General features: G+C 42.0%; 1 protein-coding gene across 3 annotated transcripts in view; it reads right to left on the reverse strand.

Annotated features, from left to right (window-relative positions):
- Positions 1 to 15,839, reverse strand: part of LCP1 (lymphocyte cytosolic protein 1) — a 60,695-nt gene that overhangs the window by 35,982 nt on the left and 8,874 nt on the right. Inside the window, exon 1 of one of the 3 annotated variants that reach the window (XM_045013454.1) lies at positions 2,208 to 2,324. The exons of 1 other annotated variant lie outside the window; for it this stretch is intronic. The gene's annotated coding sequence lies outside the window, so the exon portion shown is untranslated. Of the gene's footprint in view, positions 1 to 1,962; positions 1,982 to 2,207; positions 2,325 to 15,839 lie in introns of those variants that run through there. One more of the 3 variants, XM_045013473.1, reaches the window with a different exon arrangement.

Genomic DNA, 15,839 nt, shown 5'->3' on the forward strand with positions numbered 1-15,839 from the left:
TACAAAACAGATAAGTAGACGAATTAATCAGCTGTTTTTTTGAAGGCAAGTCACCGTTTAATTTTAATTTATCTCCCTGTTTCGCCACCCATTTCCTATATACACACACTTTCCAAGGTAAGTACATATTTTAATAAAATCTTTGTGATAACCAATGCTGCAAGATCTCCATCAAAATCTTTGTATTAAGGTCATAATTTCCATGGAGCCATATTGTGACACTGAATTTTAAGCTCATCTCTCTAATACCAGTACCAGGGCTTAAAAATAAATGACATGGTATAATACTAGCTGTTTCATGCTAATTTTGTGGGCAGAAGAGAGGAGACTATACTCAGTGAATGCCATTCTGCATATGCTTACGGTCAGTTACTTTTGAAAAATATCTTACAAATTCTAGAGCCATATTACATCATCCACGTTTAGGCAGAACTCTTTTTATTTCAATGGAGGCTTCTGATTAAAAACTGACTATATGATTTTTTCTGAGGTGGGGAAGAATGTATTATCATTTACTTCAACTTCTGTGATTATAGTAAATACATTTTGACACTATATCAAGAGACAGCAGAACTTTCTATCAGCCAAATCACGCTCTTATGCAGAAATACCTAGCTGTGCTATCAGGAATTTCCCAAATGGCTCATGCTGCTAGTGCCAGCTCTTAATGGGATTTTCCAATAAGAAGGGGGTTTTCTGTTTCTACCCGATGCAGGGGGAGACTGCCTGGGTCTTTCCCTGCCCTCCCCTTCCACTCATTCTCTACTTTCAGACACCATGGAGATCTGATCCACCCCTTCAGCATAAGGAGGGAGAAATGTGTGTATGGAGGGTCCCCTCTACACACTTGGCCCTGAGATTTCACCAAAATGATCAAAACTCCATTTGTCAACAATCCATCTGCATTCTAAAGACGCAGCCTCATTTGTAATTTGTTTTTAAGATTATCTTCACTTGATGTTCGCAGGAGCTAGTGGACAAATCCTGCATTGAGACGAACTCCCCTCGATGTCAGTGGACTTTTGCCCAAATGAGGACTAAGGACTATAGGATTTGGCCATTAAGTTGTGTGTCACATTAACGAAGATTTTGTATCTTGGTTAAAATATATATATATATATATATATATATATATATATATGTTTTTTTTTTTTTTTTAACCAAGATACAAATATATATATATATATATATATATATGTTATTCTTTCCTGAAATTTTAGTGTCATGTATTTAGAACCTGACATCTCATTTTGTTTATGATTTGGAAATCAAACTCATCCAGAGACATAATGTTCCACAATGCTATGCAGCCAATGTTTAATGAAGCTTGAATTAACTTCATGGTGAATCCACACTTGCCTGGCTGAGGGAGGCAGGAAAGTCTATGGAATTATGGAATGGAAGGATCAGCAGGAAGATCCTTGTTTGTGCAAACATTCCCTGAATGCTCAGAAGAGATAAAGCCACCTGGAGAGTCCAGAGACTTGTAACACACAATAAATTTAGAGTCTAAATCAAAGCCCATTCAAGTCAACGGCAATACGTTGACTGACTTAAATGCACATTGCCTCAGGCTTTTCAAAACCAAGTTTTATTCTGGGGCCATTCCACCTGTTTTTAAGCAGTAGTCCCTATTGAAATCAGTGATAAGTTCTGCCTTAAAATTGATAACCCAATATGGCTCCCATTATCGGGGAAGGGACAGCACAGTGAAATTAGATAGATAATAGGTTAGCTTGTATGTCTTCCTAACAAGCAACAATTTTAAGCAGTATCAGAAAAAGTAAATCATCTAGAAAATGTCAGCCTTTTTCAGACCACTGGAACTAAAATTAAACTACCCCACCACATCAATCCACTCTTATTCTCCCAACATTTTCAAATGGATCAAATACAGCCGATAACTCCAATACAAATCGAACGAATGGCAATATACCAGAATAACACACTACATATACTCACAAAGGTTTATAGAAATAATCTGCACTAGACTGGAAAATGATTCATGCTGTTGCTGATCCCATGCTCTTGCTCCTGGTGACCACAGGTTTCCTGTGCAGTTAAACTGCTAGAGTGCACATTGAGGATGGGTGCACAGAAAAATAACAGGTGCTGTAAGCATACCAGAAATCTAATGCTGTGGTCCGAACTACCAGGCAGTGTGAGATCCAACTCAAACTGAAAGAAAAGATTTTTTGTAAAATTACCTTGTTTGAAAGCTGTAAAAAAATAAGCAGAAGCAGGTTGGAGTGTGCCTAGGAAAACCCTCCTTTCTGATCCGAAGTGCAACTTGTCAACCTTCAGTATGTGACCCCAATGAAGGAAATGACTAGAGTGATCAAATGTCATGTGACAGTGAGATAGATTTTGTCTTTATAAGGAAATATTACTTACTTTGGGCAACCCTCCCCCATCACCTGATTACTCACACAGAGCAGGTCACATTGAAATGTAGAGTTCTTGCCACTTCCTCTTTATGACTCTTAAAAGCATCTCTCTCTTTCTCTCTCTCTCTCTTTCTCTCCTATCTATCTATATATACACACACACACTATTTATGCCTCTTCTCTTTCTAAATTGAACAATTACAGTTTCAGGTCACAGTCACACTCAGGCTCAATGTAAACGATGCTTTAAAGTGGTTGTGAATGTAATTTACACCTCCTTTAATCCACCTCTACACTGTCAGAGTGCTGTATAGGGGCCTTAAAGTAACTGAAAATCAAGCTCTTGGTATGTAAAAATGACTCTTCAATACTATGGGAACTTGGGGTGAAATCCTGGCCCCATGGAAGTCAATGGCAAAACTCCCATTAACGTCCATGGGGGTGGGATTTCACCCTTTCTCTTTTGATTCTTTTGAGAAGTTTTTCTTACTGTTTTAAGTTCAGTAAGGTTACTGCTGGGGAGGAAAAAAGACCCTTAATCAAAAACAAATAAAGCACCATTCATCGGACAGACTGACTAACTGGACCACTCTACACCTGAAGATGTAGAGTGCTTTGGAACCCTATAACCCCCTGCTTAAGATCCCATCACTGATGCAAATACAGCCATCTAGGGGTGGATATTATCATATAACGGTGTGGTATTACAGTGAAACTTGCACAGGCATTCTCTCCGCAGTAGGCAACCTCCTGTTTTAGGAGACCACCCCAATTCGTGGGAAATGATTGCCTAGGAAGGAGTACTGTAGAAAGGGATCTAGGGGTCATAGTGGACCATAAGCTACATATGAGTCAACAGTGTAACACTGTTGCAAAAAAAAAAGCAAACATCACTCTGGGATGTATTAGCAGGCGTATTGTAAGCAAGACATGAGAAGCAATTTTTCCGCTCTACTCTGCGCTGATTAGGCCTCAACAGGAGTATTGTGTCCAGTTCTGGGCGTCACATTTCAGGAAAGATGTGGACAAACTGGAGAAAGTCCAGAGAAGAACAACAAAAATGATTAAAGGTCTAGAAAACATGACCTATGAGGGAAGACTGAAAAAAATGGGGTTTGTTCAGTCTGGAGAAGAGAAGACTGAGAGGGGACACAATAACAGTTTTCAAGTACATAAAAGGTTGTTACAAGGAGGAGGGAGAAAAATTGTTCTTCTTAACCTCTGAGGATAGGACAAGAAGCAATGGGCTTAAATTGCAGCAAGGGAGGTTTAGGCTGGACATTAGGAAAAACTTCCTAACTGTCAGAGTGGTTAAGCACTGAAATAAATTGCCATGAGAGGTTGTGGAATCTCCATCATTGGGGATTTTTAAGAGCAGGTTGGACAAACACCTGCCAGGGATGGTCTAGATAATACTTAGTCCTGCAATGAGTGCAGGGGACTGGACTAGATGAGCTCTTGAGATCCCTTCCAGTCCTATGATTCTATTAATTCTGCTCAACTGTTATGAGTAGATTACCTCTTATAAGCAACAGATTTCTGCTGATCCCTAATGTGGTTGTGTAATCATCAAAACAAAGTATTAGAAATGACTGGAACTCAGCAAACAGTTAGAGATTTTATGAAAAAGAAAGATTTGCAGGGCACATTTTGTGATGTTCATCAGCCAATGCATATTTACAAGCACTGGAAGGGAAAGTTAATGACAGAAGAAAAAGAAACAGAAAAAGAAGATCATGGATGGATAATGTGGTATCTTGGCTATAGCCAAAAAGAAATGAGCAGAGAATCATCCAGCATGGGCTAAAATGAGTTGCAAACCTCCAGTAGTGGAGATGCCGAAGAAGAAGTGGCTGCTGAAGGCAGGTTTCACTGTATATAATACCTGATTTTGCTTAACATTTATATAGTGTTTTTCATTTTTAAAGTGTTTTACAGACATGAGTTAATCCTCACGGTCTTCCTGTGATGTATATAAGTATTACTATCCCCATATTCCAAATAGGGAACATGAAGCAGAGAAGTTAAGGGACTCATTCAAAGCCACATAGTGCTAGAGCTGGGATTAGAATGCAGAATGCCCAGCCCTATGCTCAGAACACCATCTCGTTTCATGTGCTATGAATGCAGCATGCTACTTATTAGTACTAGTTATGGGACAAAACTGGAACCTTATTGTACTGGGCCGTTGCACAGGTACACAAACAGAGAGTCCAATGTCCCCATTCTCAAACCCAGGGCTGGTCAGTTCTATTGACAGTATTCTAGATGAGGGAATTTAGATTATGACATTATAATATTTTTGGTATTCTTCATCCAATTCCCGATGCATCTCAACATCTTGTTCAGTGTGTTTTTGTTTATTTTGTTTTTACCACAGCTCTGCATTAAGCAGAGATTTTCATTGACTGTGTATAGTGACACCCAGGTCCCTTACCTGAGTTGATAGTCAACTGAGAACCTTGTAAAGTGTAGGAGTAACTAATTATTTTCCCTCCCGTATTCATTACTTTGTATTTAACAACACCGAGCTTCATTAGCCATCATGTAGCCCATCCATCTACCATCCATTCATTCTTGTTTAGGTGTCTCTGAAGCTCCTCCCAGTCCTCTCTAGTTCTGACTAAAATAAATAACTTTATATCATCTGCAAATTTTGCTACCTACATCCCTCTTTCAAGCTAATTAATTAACACAGCACCTCGGACGGTGCCTTTTCATGTCTAACCTCTCAGCACTGACATTGTCCCCCACCTATCTGCCCAATACACCACCACTCTTCTGTGCCTGTCAATCAGATAAGGCCATTCCAACTCAGAATCCCTGCATTGGCATCCTCTTGCATGCTGCATTGAGTTGGAACTTCTCATCCTCTCCCTCAACTCAACCTTGACCTGACAGATCTGGGACTTTGTCTCTCACTATGTCCTTTAGCAATCTTTCCCAGGGTTCATGCCCTGTTCATTTTTGTAAGAGGGCATACTAGCCATTTAAGATTGGTGGGGGAAGTCTTTGGAGACAGTATGATCCTGTTCCAGATTTTTTCTGGAACTAGACAAACCTGTGGGACAGGGGATGTAGATGATGAGCTGGAGGAAGTAGTGCTGTGGCAGTAGTTTGGCACAAAAACCCAGGCTGCTCCCTTTGTTTAGGGCCTCGGACTAGAGTTCCAGTGCCAGAATGGGCTGGAACTCCTCTCCCCCCTCAGTGCTGAGGGTCAAACTGGAGCTGTGAGCTTCCACCCAGCCAATCTCCCTGGGACCCAGTGAGCAGAGTCCAATGTACTAGCAAGACCGGATGAGGAGGGGGTTGGGTATAAAGGCAGCTTCCTTCTACAGTATTACCAACCTTAAAAGTTCAAATATCGAGTCAGAATCCAGTAACTCATGAGATTGGTCTACAACTCATTAAGTGGTTGGTTTTAGTAAAGATGATGTTGTGGTTTTGGTGTGTTTGTTGATTTTCAAACTCCCCTTGCCTACCCCTGATGTGTGTGTGGCAACTACAGTTTTGCCAACTATCCCAAATTCAGATTAAAGTGAATCTGGCCCCCAGTGCAGGAGTTTCTGTTGGCTACCTGAAGGTACGGAGCTTCCCCTCTCTTCCCCAATCTTAACAGGGTGAAGGGGAGAGGGGTGTCTCTATTAGTTCAGTGGGAATTGAATCAGTACCTTATTCAGTGAGAGCCTGCTGCTGCTCCCATTGAAGTCAGTGGATACAATTTTCAAAAACAACTAGCAATTTAGGTGCCTCAGTCCCATTTTCAAAAGTAATGTGGGCACTTAGGCACCTAAATCTCATTGCAAGTCAATAGGACTTAGACTTAATATGACATATTCTGCCATCTGTTATTAAGCAGATCCCTGCACTGGTTGCAATAGAGAGTTCTGGTTAAATATGACTGATACAATATGAGCCCCTCTTAGGTACAGCTAGGTGGAAGTAGGCCAGTTTAGAGGAGTCTCTGCCTACTATTAAGTGAAATAGAACAGCTGTGGTGTACCTTTTTTTGTTAGACAACTAGCCTCTTGGCACTCTACTTACACAGCTAAGGTAAAATAGTGGCTGTGAAATACAGAAGTGCTTATTTTGGCTGTAATGGGGGAAAAATGTAATCTTGCTGGATCATGCTGTGTCTCAAATAGAATTTTATGCTGAATGCACGAATATTTTCAAAAGGGCATGAGTTATACTAGTGGTTCGCAAACAGTTTTATAGCGATGCCAAGACTCTTGATTTTATCACAAGGCTCATGAAAACTGGTATATCTCTTAAAGCCTGAGCTCCTGGAGACAAGTGATTATGTAAGAATCTCAGATTTCATTTTTTTAATAGTAAATTTCAAACTCTCCTTACTACGGGGGAAAGATGAAAATGTGACCTCAGTGGCTCAAGTGGCTAAAGACTAAAAAAAACCTATAAAAAGGGAAATAAGGACAATCTGGGGAATTACAGACTAGTTGACTTAACTTCTGTACCTGGGAAGATAATGGAGCAAATAATTAAGTGATCAATTTGCAAACATCTAGAAGCTAATAAGGTGATAAGTAACAGCATAGATTTGTCAAGAACAAATCATGTCAAACCAACCTGATAGCTTTCTTTGACAGGGTAACATGCCTTGTGGATAGGAGGGAAGCAGCAGACATGTATCTCTTGACTTTAGTAAAGCTTTTGATACTATCTTGCATGACCATCTCTCAAACAAACTAGGGAAATGCAACCTAGATGGAGCTACTATAAGGTCGGTGCATAACTAGTTGGAAAACCGTTCCTAGAAAGCAGTTATCAGTGGTTCACAGTCATGCTGGAAGGGCATAATGAGTGGGGTCCCGCAGGGATCAGTTCTGGGTCCAGTTCTGTTCAATATCTTCACCAGTGATTTAGATAATGGCATAGAGAGTACACTTACAAAGTTTGTGGATGATAACAAGCTGCAAGGGGTTGCAAGTGCTTTGGAGGATAGGATTATAGTTCAAAATGATCTGGACAAACTGGATAAATGATCTGAAGTAAATAGGATGAAATTAAATAAGGACAAATACCAAGTACTCCACTTAGGAAGGAACAATCAGTTGCACACATGCAAAATGGGAAATGACTGCCTAGGAAGGAGAACTGCGGAAATGGATCTGGGGATTATAGTGAATCACAAGCTAAATATGAATTAACAGTGTAACACTTTTGCAAAAAAAGCAGATTCTGGGATGTATTAGCAGGAATGTTGTAAGCAAGACCCGAGAAGTAATTCTTCCGCTCTACTCCACTCTGATTAGGCCTCAACTGGAGTACTGTGTCCAGTCTGCACACCACATTTCAGGAAAAATGTGGACAAATTGGAGAAAGCTACAACTGTGCCATGCGAATGTTCTCACTTTCAGGTGACACTGTAAACAAGAAACAGGCAGCATTATATCTCCTGCAAACGTAACCAAACTTGTTTGTCTGAGCGATTGGCTGAACAAGAAGTAGGGCTGAGTGGACTTGTAGGCTCTAAAGTTTTATTTGTGAAGGTAATTTTTTGTTCATAATTCTACATTTGTAAGTGCAACTTTCATGATAAAGAGATTGCACTACAGTACTTATATTAAGTAAATTGAAAAATGCTATTTCTTTTATTTTTACAGTGCAAATATTTATAATAAAAATAAATAGAAAGGGAGCACTGCACATTTTGTATTCTGTGTTGTAACTGAAATCAATATATTTGAAAATGTGGAAAACATCCAAAAATATTTATATAAATAATATTCTATTATCGTTTAACAGTGCAATTGTGATTAATTTTTTTAATTGTGCGATTAATCATGATTAATTTTTTAATCGCTTGGCAGCCCTAATAAACAGCAATTTAATTTGTTTTGCTTTTGGATTTCACTCAGAAAATTGCACACACGTGAATGTGTAATTGTGTTTGTACATATACACACTTGCAAACTAAAATAATTGGTGTACTTTGTCACATTTTGGCTTTAAAATGTTAACATTTTAACTTGCCAATCTCTGTTCATTTTTCTCTTAATTTATTCTTTTTACTTCCTTCACTCAGCTTTTTTGAAAATTATATCCCTGTGTCTCTTCCTCTGTCTTTCAGTTTCTGCTATTCACTTTTTTCTCTCTCTCTTATTCCCACATGTCCCTCTCTTTCATATAATGCATTCTCTCCCTCTTTCCATGGCTTCTTTTTATTTCACCTTACTTCCTTTTAATCTCTTTCTGTTTCCACTTTCTCCAACTACCCTTTTCTGACTCTTCCCCTCATTCTCTGTCTACCTGCCCTTACCCAGTCATGTGGCCTCTTCCAACCCTCTTCTCCTTCCTACTTCTCTTTGCAGCACCCAGCCTTGCTCCCTGCTTATCTCTGAATTACCCTGCCAAGAATGCCCCAGCACTTGTCTTCTCCATTCTGGCCCATAGCTCATACAGCTCTGCAGTTTTGTAGCATTTTGCAGATAGCAATTTTTACAGTCTCCTATCAGTTCCCTGTGAGGACAGGAACTAGGCCTTCCCCATGAGGAACTTGCTACCCTTCCACAGCACATAAAAAGCTTTGCACGGAATTGGGATAGTAAACTCCAAAAGTGAAGGACTGGATGAAATACAGAAGTGTTATTCTCAACATATCAATAGTTGTTTTGAAGGTCATGGGCTCCATTTTTTTCCAGCACAAAAAGCAATGACAGTTGTCACAGAGCTGATTGTGCGCCTTAGTGTTAGACTGAAAGCAGAGGCAGTGCTGCCCTTTGGGGGCCCTATGCAAAAATATTTTGGCCCCTTTGACACACAACACACACAACTGGTCAGGGCCCTAAGCAATTGTTTAGCCCGTTTATGCCTAACGCTGGCACTGACTGAAAGAGATGCTACAGAAGGACAGACAAATATAGATTGATATGAGACGGGGGGTGAGGGATGGAGTTGGTAAAGAAATGAAGCTAATAACTTTACTGAAATATCCTGCAAGACTGAAATATAAGGACCATAGCAGGGAATGTCCGAATGGTTTGGGCTAGCAATCCCCATTCAATTCAGCTCTACCCTGAAAAATGACTGTGTAAAAATGCTATCATCTTACCTGACAGATCAAGCCCCCACCCAGTGTGTATTGAGTCATACCTGCTGACCTCAGTGACAAAAAATAATGTTTACTTCTGTTAGTCCCACAGAGCTAACACAGCTAAAAGTGGGAACTGGATTCTATTCCTTCTTATGCATCACCAACAGGTAACCTAGCTCGGAAGGCACCACTTTGTACTGGTGCCGTTGACAGCATGATGAAGACCTAATTTGGCCTGCAGAACCTTTATTACTGGTGATGCACTAGAAAGAAGGAACCCAACTTGATTTACTGAGATCAAACTACGTTTGCAGGAATTAGAGTAGGATTTTTGTTTAATCTTGTTGGTTAAATGCCTTATCGAGGCCATGTTTGCACCACAAACTTTGGCCGAAGCATGTTACATTGGCATAAAGCCACCACACTTAGTATATCACTCTTGAACGTGCACACTTGGCTCCTTGCACCAGAGCTGAGCGTACTCACCGGCAATGTTTGTGTCAATGCATTGTGGTGTACTGTGCTCTACCTGGCCTTGCTGTTTTGGGCTTGTTAGAAATGTGGTGCTTGGTGTATATCTCTTACCGTAACACTGTCAATGCATCTATTAATTTTGTTGTGCTCACTGTATAAATTATTACATCAAGTTTGTCACTGATCCTGTGAGTTGTGCCAAACTGTACAGTAACCAGAAATTGGTTGCATTCAGTGCTGCTAGACACTTTGCAGCATATGTTCTGATCCAATGAAGATGGACAGAACAATCAGAACACACTCTCTTTCCTAGTGATCTTTCCGATATCATAAGAGGCTGCTTCACATTCTCTGCAGCTAGAGCCAAAGCACACTGGGGAGAAATGAGACAAAGAGACCCCATGTGTTTTCAAATGTTAAAATGAGAATGATGGCTCTCAAATGCTTTCCCAATAAACCCTAGCCCTATTCTTGAAAAAGAGCAATAAGCACTAAAACTATCTAAAAGACAGACAAGTCTGAATCAAGATTCTGTATTCATCACTATCCTGAGATAATTCCAAAAGAACATAGGGGAACTCAAACAATTGACATATACAATACGGTAATATAAATCATAGTGGAATTTTGTTTTCTATTGTTAAAATAAGTATGGGTTGAACACAATCATAGTATCGAGTCAAATCCTGCAGTCCTTACTTAGGCAAAACCTCCTTAGACTGCAGTCGGAGTTTTAGCTGTGTATGGACTGAAGGCGAAATCTTGCTTACTTTACCCATGCAGTTATTCCCATTTGAAGATACTTGGACTATTTGCAGGAGTAAGATAATCAGGACTTGGACCTGAGTTAGGACTGAAGGATCTGTCCCATACAAATTAGAGATGGAGAATATTAGGTCTTCAAGTCCAACAACAGCATGTGATGAATGAATTAGAGAAATCATCAAAACAAAATATTCTGGTAACATCAGTGAGATCTATGGAATCCAATGAGTAAGCACGGTCTGCCCAGGCAGCTTTAACTTACATACTCAGATTTTCCAATGTTTAAGAAAACACTATTGACAAGAAAATATTTAATATGCTTAATTGAGTTTCTTCCTTCCTCCTCTTTTTCCTTCCTGCTTCACTCCCTGTTTGAGCATACCCTTGTATAACCCTCTCTTGTGCAACTGTCATGTTTTCCGAGATCTGCACACAATGCTTTGAGGGAAATGGCAAATAACAATATTTTTTGTGCAACATAATTCAAGATAAACCAGTCATAATAATTTGCATTTTTGGAGTCATATTTTCCCACCCAGTTTCAAGTAAAACTCCCTGCTGTAAGCACTGCCATCACTGGGGGAATTTTGTTTAAACATAGCTGGTATGATAGAGCTTCCGCAGTGTATGAGGTAGCCACAGAGTTTGGAAAGAAGTAGGGGGACAGGAAGTGGAGAGTTGGAGGAGAGAGAGTCATGGAGGCGGAGTGAGAAAGTGCTACTGCGCAACATTTTCTTTCAGCAACTGTTTACCAGAATGCTGATACTGGCCTCCCCTGCCTTGGTCACATGGCCTGGAAATAAATGAGGATTAGCAAAGACACCACTGGTTAAAGAATGGTTTACTCACTGACTCTAGTGGCTCAGTAATTCAGAAAGTTTATAAAAACAAAGTAAGCTGTTTGAAAAAACAGCACTGGGAGAAGAGAATCTATAAAAGAGAAACAGCAGAGGGGGAAGTTGGTAGGGAAGGGAGTGGCCTATTGCCACACACCCTAAAAACTTAACTATGGCCTTGTATTCAAGCTCTCACAGTGAGTTGGTGGCAGAGCCAATAGCAGGATACAGGAGTCCTCTCCTGGTTCTGTGCTCTTGTGTACAAGACCACACTTCCATACTGTGGCCTGAATCACAAAGGGACTTAGGCACTGCAATGCCTAACTTTTAGTCACCTAGAAAATCACAGTAACAACACTGATGATCCACAAAGTTAGGCATCTAGGCTCCCTGTACAATAAATGGTGAGAGACAGTATCCAAGAATGAGATCCACAAGAGCCAGCATGCTAGCTAATGAGAGATGCCAAAGAAAAGGGGGTATCCTAAGGCCATCCCCTCTCATGGAGATAGGTGCTTATCTCCACTAATGATCTACAACCAGATTCACTCCTGGCATCAGGAGGCTTAGGTCAGTGTTTCTCAACGAACAGGCCGTGGACTGGTCCCTGTCCCTGAGATCTCCCTGACACAGTTTAGGGAGGCAGCAAGCCGGTCCCTGATATCAAAAAGGTTGAGAAACACTGGCTTAGGTGATAAGTGGTTTCTGATGAGAAAGAGTTAGGCACCTGCCTCATTCCACACACAATAGCTGGGAGGAGGAGGAGCTGCTATTCCTTTTAGAAGTTTAGCCCAGTGATAAAACACTCACTTGGGAGATGGGAGATCCCTATTCAATTCCCTCCTCTCCCTGAAGGGGAGAAAGGATAAGATCAGGGATCTCCTATGCCTCTCACGAGAGTGCTCCAGCCACTGAGCTATAGGATATTCAGACTCCATCAGTCTCTTCTGTTGAAGCTATTCCACTTTTTATAAATAACTGAAGAGTCCTGGGAGCCAGGGGATTTGACCTGGCATCTCCACCAGGATACAGAGTCACTCTCATGCTCTCTCTGTGGCCCAACAACTCTAAGTCTTTATACACAGTGGAACAGCTTCAAGAGAAGAGACTGAGGAAGACCCACATCAGAATATCCCATAGCTCAGTGGTTAGACACTCCTCAGAGAAGTGTGGGAAACCCCTGTTCAAATCCTTTCTCCCGCTAAGACAGAGTGGGAAATGGAACCTACATTTCCTATATCCTGAGTGTCCTAACCACTGGGCTAAAGGTTATACGGTGGGCAGCACCACCTACAGTGAGGTGTTGAACAGGACCTGATCTAGCAGGCAGCCTCTGAGCACGCCTACCAGATCAGGCCCCGCAGGCAAAATAGACAGGCAGATGCTTATCTTTCCACAGTTTGTGGAACACATTGGAGCTTATGTGGTAAAAACATACAATGGGTAGAGGGAGGCAGCAGCAGTGTGCTTGTCAAGAGGTTTAGACACCTAGAGAAGTTCAACCCTGAAAACTTATGTGCCTACAGAGTTAAGTGACAGCAGAGCAGGAATTTTGTGGATCACAATGGAGCCTAAAATTCAGACCCGAAGTCTGGGGTTCAGGCACCTAAGTATCTTTGTGGATCTGGGCCTGGATCCCTAAATGTTTATCATAACTGAAAAGGTATAAAAACCATCATGAATAATGAGTGAACTTTTGAACACACATCTTTGACTAGTTAATTTTTGTATATAATTCTACATAGTAATTGTATAAAACGAAGGATTCAGACTTGCACTCTGATTTTATTGAAGTCATAGAATCATAGACGTTTAGGGTTGGAAGAGACCTCAGGAGGTCATCTAGTCCAACCCCCTACTCAAAGCAGGACCAACTCCAACTAAATCATCCCAGCCAGGGATCTGTCAAGCCGGGCCTTAAAAACCTCTAAGGATGGAGATTCCAACACCTCCCTAGGTAACCCATTCCAGTGCTTCACCACACTCCTAGTGAAATAGTTTTTCCTAATATCCAACCTAGACCTCCCACACTGCAACTTGAGACCATTTCTCCTTGTTCTGTCATCTGCTATCACTGAGAACAGCCTGGCTCCATCCTCTTTGGAACCTCTCTTCAGGTAGTTGAAGGCTGCTATCAAATCCTCCCTCACTCTTCTCTTCTGCAGACTAAATAAGCCCATTTCCCTCAGCCTCTCCTCATAATTCATGTGCCCCAGCCCCCTAATAATTTTTGTTGCCCTCCACTGGATTCTCTTCAATTTGTCCACATCCTTTCTGTAGCGGGGGCCCAAAACTGGACGCAATACTCCAGATGTGGCCTCATCAGTGCCGAACAGAAAAATCACTTCCCTCAGTTTGCTGGCAATGCCCCTACTAATGCAGCCCAATATGCCATTAGCCTTCTTGGCAACAAGGGCACACTGTTGACTCATATCAGCCAGTCGGTCCCCAGCTTCTAGCAGTGTATAGGATTCTTTCTTCCTTGTTGAACCTCATCAGATTTCTTTTGGCCCAATCCTCCAATTTGTCTAGGTCACTCTGGACCTTATCTCTACCCTCAAGCATATCTACCTCTCCCCCCAGTTTAGTGCCATCCATGAACTTGCTGAGGGTGCAATCCATCCCATCATCCAGATCATTAATGAAGATGTTGAACAAAACTGGTCCCAGGACTGACCCCTGGGGCACTCCTCTTGATACCGGCTGCCAGCTAGACATCGAGCTGTTGATCACTACCCGTTGAGCTCTACAACCTAGCTAACTTTCTATCCACCTTATAGTCCATTCATCCAATACATACTTTTTTAACTTGCTGGCAAGAATACTGTGGGAGACCATATCAAAAGCTTTGCTAAAGTCAAGATATATCACATCCACTGCTTTCCGCATATCCACAGATCCAGTTATCTCATCACAGAAGACAATCAGGTTGGTCAGGCATGACTTGCCCTTGGTGAATCCATGTTGACTGTTCCTGATCACCTTCCTCTCCTCCAAGTGCTTCAAAATGAATTCCTTCAGGACCTGCTCCATGATTTTTCCAGGATCTGAGGTAAGGCTGACCGGTCTGCAGTTCCCCGGATTCTCCTTCTTCCCTTTTTTAAAGCTGGGCACTATATTTGCCTTTTTCCAATTGTCTGGGACCTCCCCTGATCACCACAAGTTTTCAAATATAACGACCAATGGTTCTGCAATCACATCAGCCAACTCTCTCAGCACCCTCCGATATAAGTCTCTGGCCAAACTCCTCATTGGCTTCAATGATCACCAGGATTTGCCCTTGGTAGCCAAACTTTCAAAAGTGACCATTGACTCTGGGTGTCTCCTTTTCCGAGTTCCCAGCATGAAATACCATACCTGACTTTCAGAGTTATTGAGCATTCACAGCTCTCATTGTCATCAGCTGGAAATGTGGATGAACAACTCACCTGAAAAACAGTCCATAAGTGTCTGAGGGCTGTAAATGTCCCACATCTCAAGTGACATTCACACATTTACCTCCCAGCTGCCAGAGGATGCTGTGACTCAAGGTTTGATACAGCCAGGCAGCACCTCTGCATCATCAATCTGCTCCCCTGCTGGTGCCAAGTCAGCCCTGAGCTAGGAGAAAGAGGAGTGGGCAGCTGTCAGGGACGTGTGGGGGGTCACCTCGGAGGGCTCAGAGTGAGCAAGGACTGACAATGGGGAAGAGATCAATAGGAAGATGAAAAAGGGCATGTCCCAAAAAGGGGATGGGGCTAATGGGGAGAGGAGTAGAATGGGGGAAGCTGTGCCAAATTCTGCACACCCTCAACCCCTCAGGTTCCCTTCCCCTCAACACTGACACTTCCCCCCACATACACAAAGCTGCTGTCCTAACACTTTAGGTTCTTGCCTGCCCCCATGCCCCAGAAACAAATCCCTTTACTAGATTTGGGCAGCCCCTTACCTCCTCCAAGAACTGGGTCCCCACTGGTTACCCAAACAGTCTGCCTCTGGTTTGCACTCCTCACGCCCTCCTTTTTCTGTGGAGTACACGGAATACGCTGCTGTATATGAGGAAATCATTACTCCCATGCAGAATCATTGGATAATCGAATTACAGCAGTCAGGCAAAGCTCTCACATCCCCTGCCCAAGAAAATCTGTACTAGTCCTGGTCCCTTTCTCCCCTCAGCTCGGACCATGACAGTTATCCCTGAACAGCTATTGGAAAGGGAAGAAATTGACTGGGATCCCATTGTTGGGCTGCAGTGGTCCCAGGAACCCAACACTTTTTCCCCTCAGTGTTGCAGCCAAGTCCTAGCATGCCGTTCAGGGGCACTCTGCTGTTGGAGGTGCC

This window comes from Mauremys mutica, chromosome 1, assembly GCF_020497125.1.
Source record: "Mauremys mutica isolate MM-2020 ecotype Southern chromosome 1, ASM2049712v1, whole genome shotgun sequence".
Taxonomy (NCBI): domain Eukaryota; kingdom Metazoa; phylum Chordata; order Testudines; family Geoemydidae; genus Mauremys; species Mauremys mutica.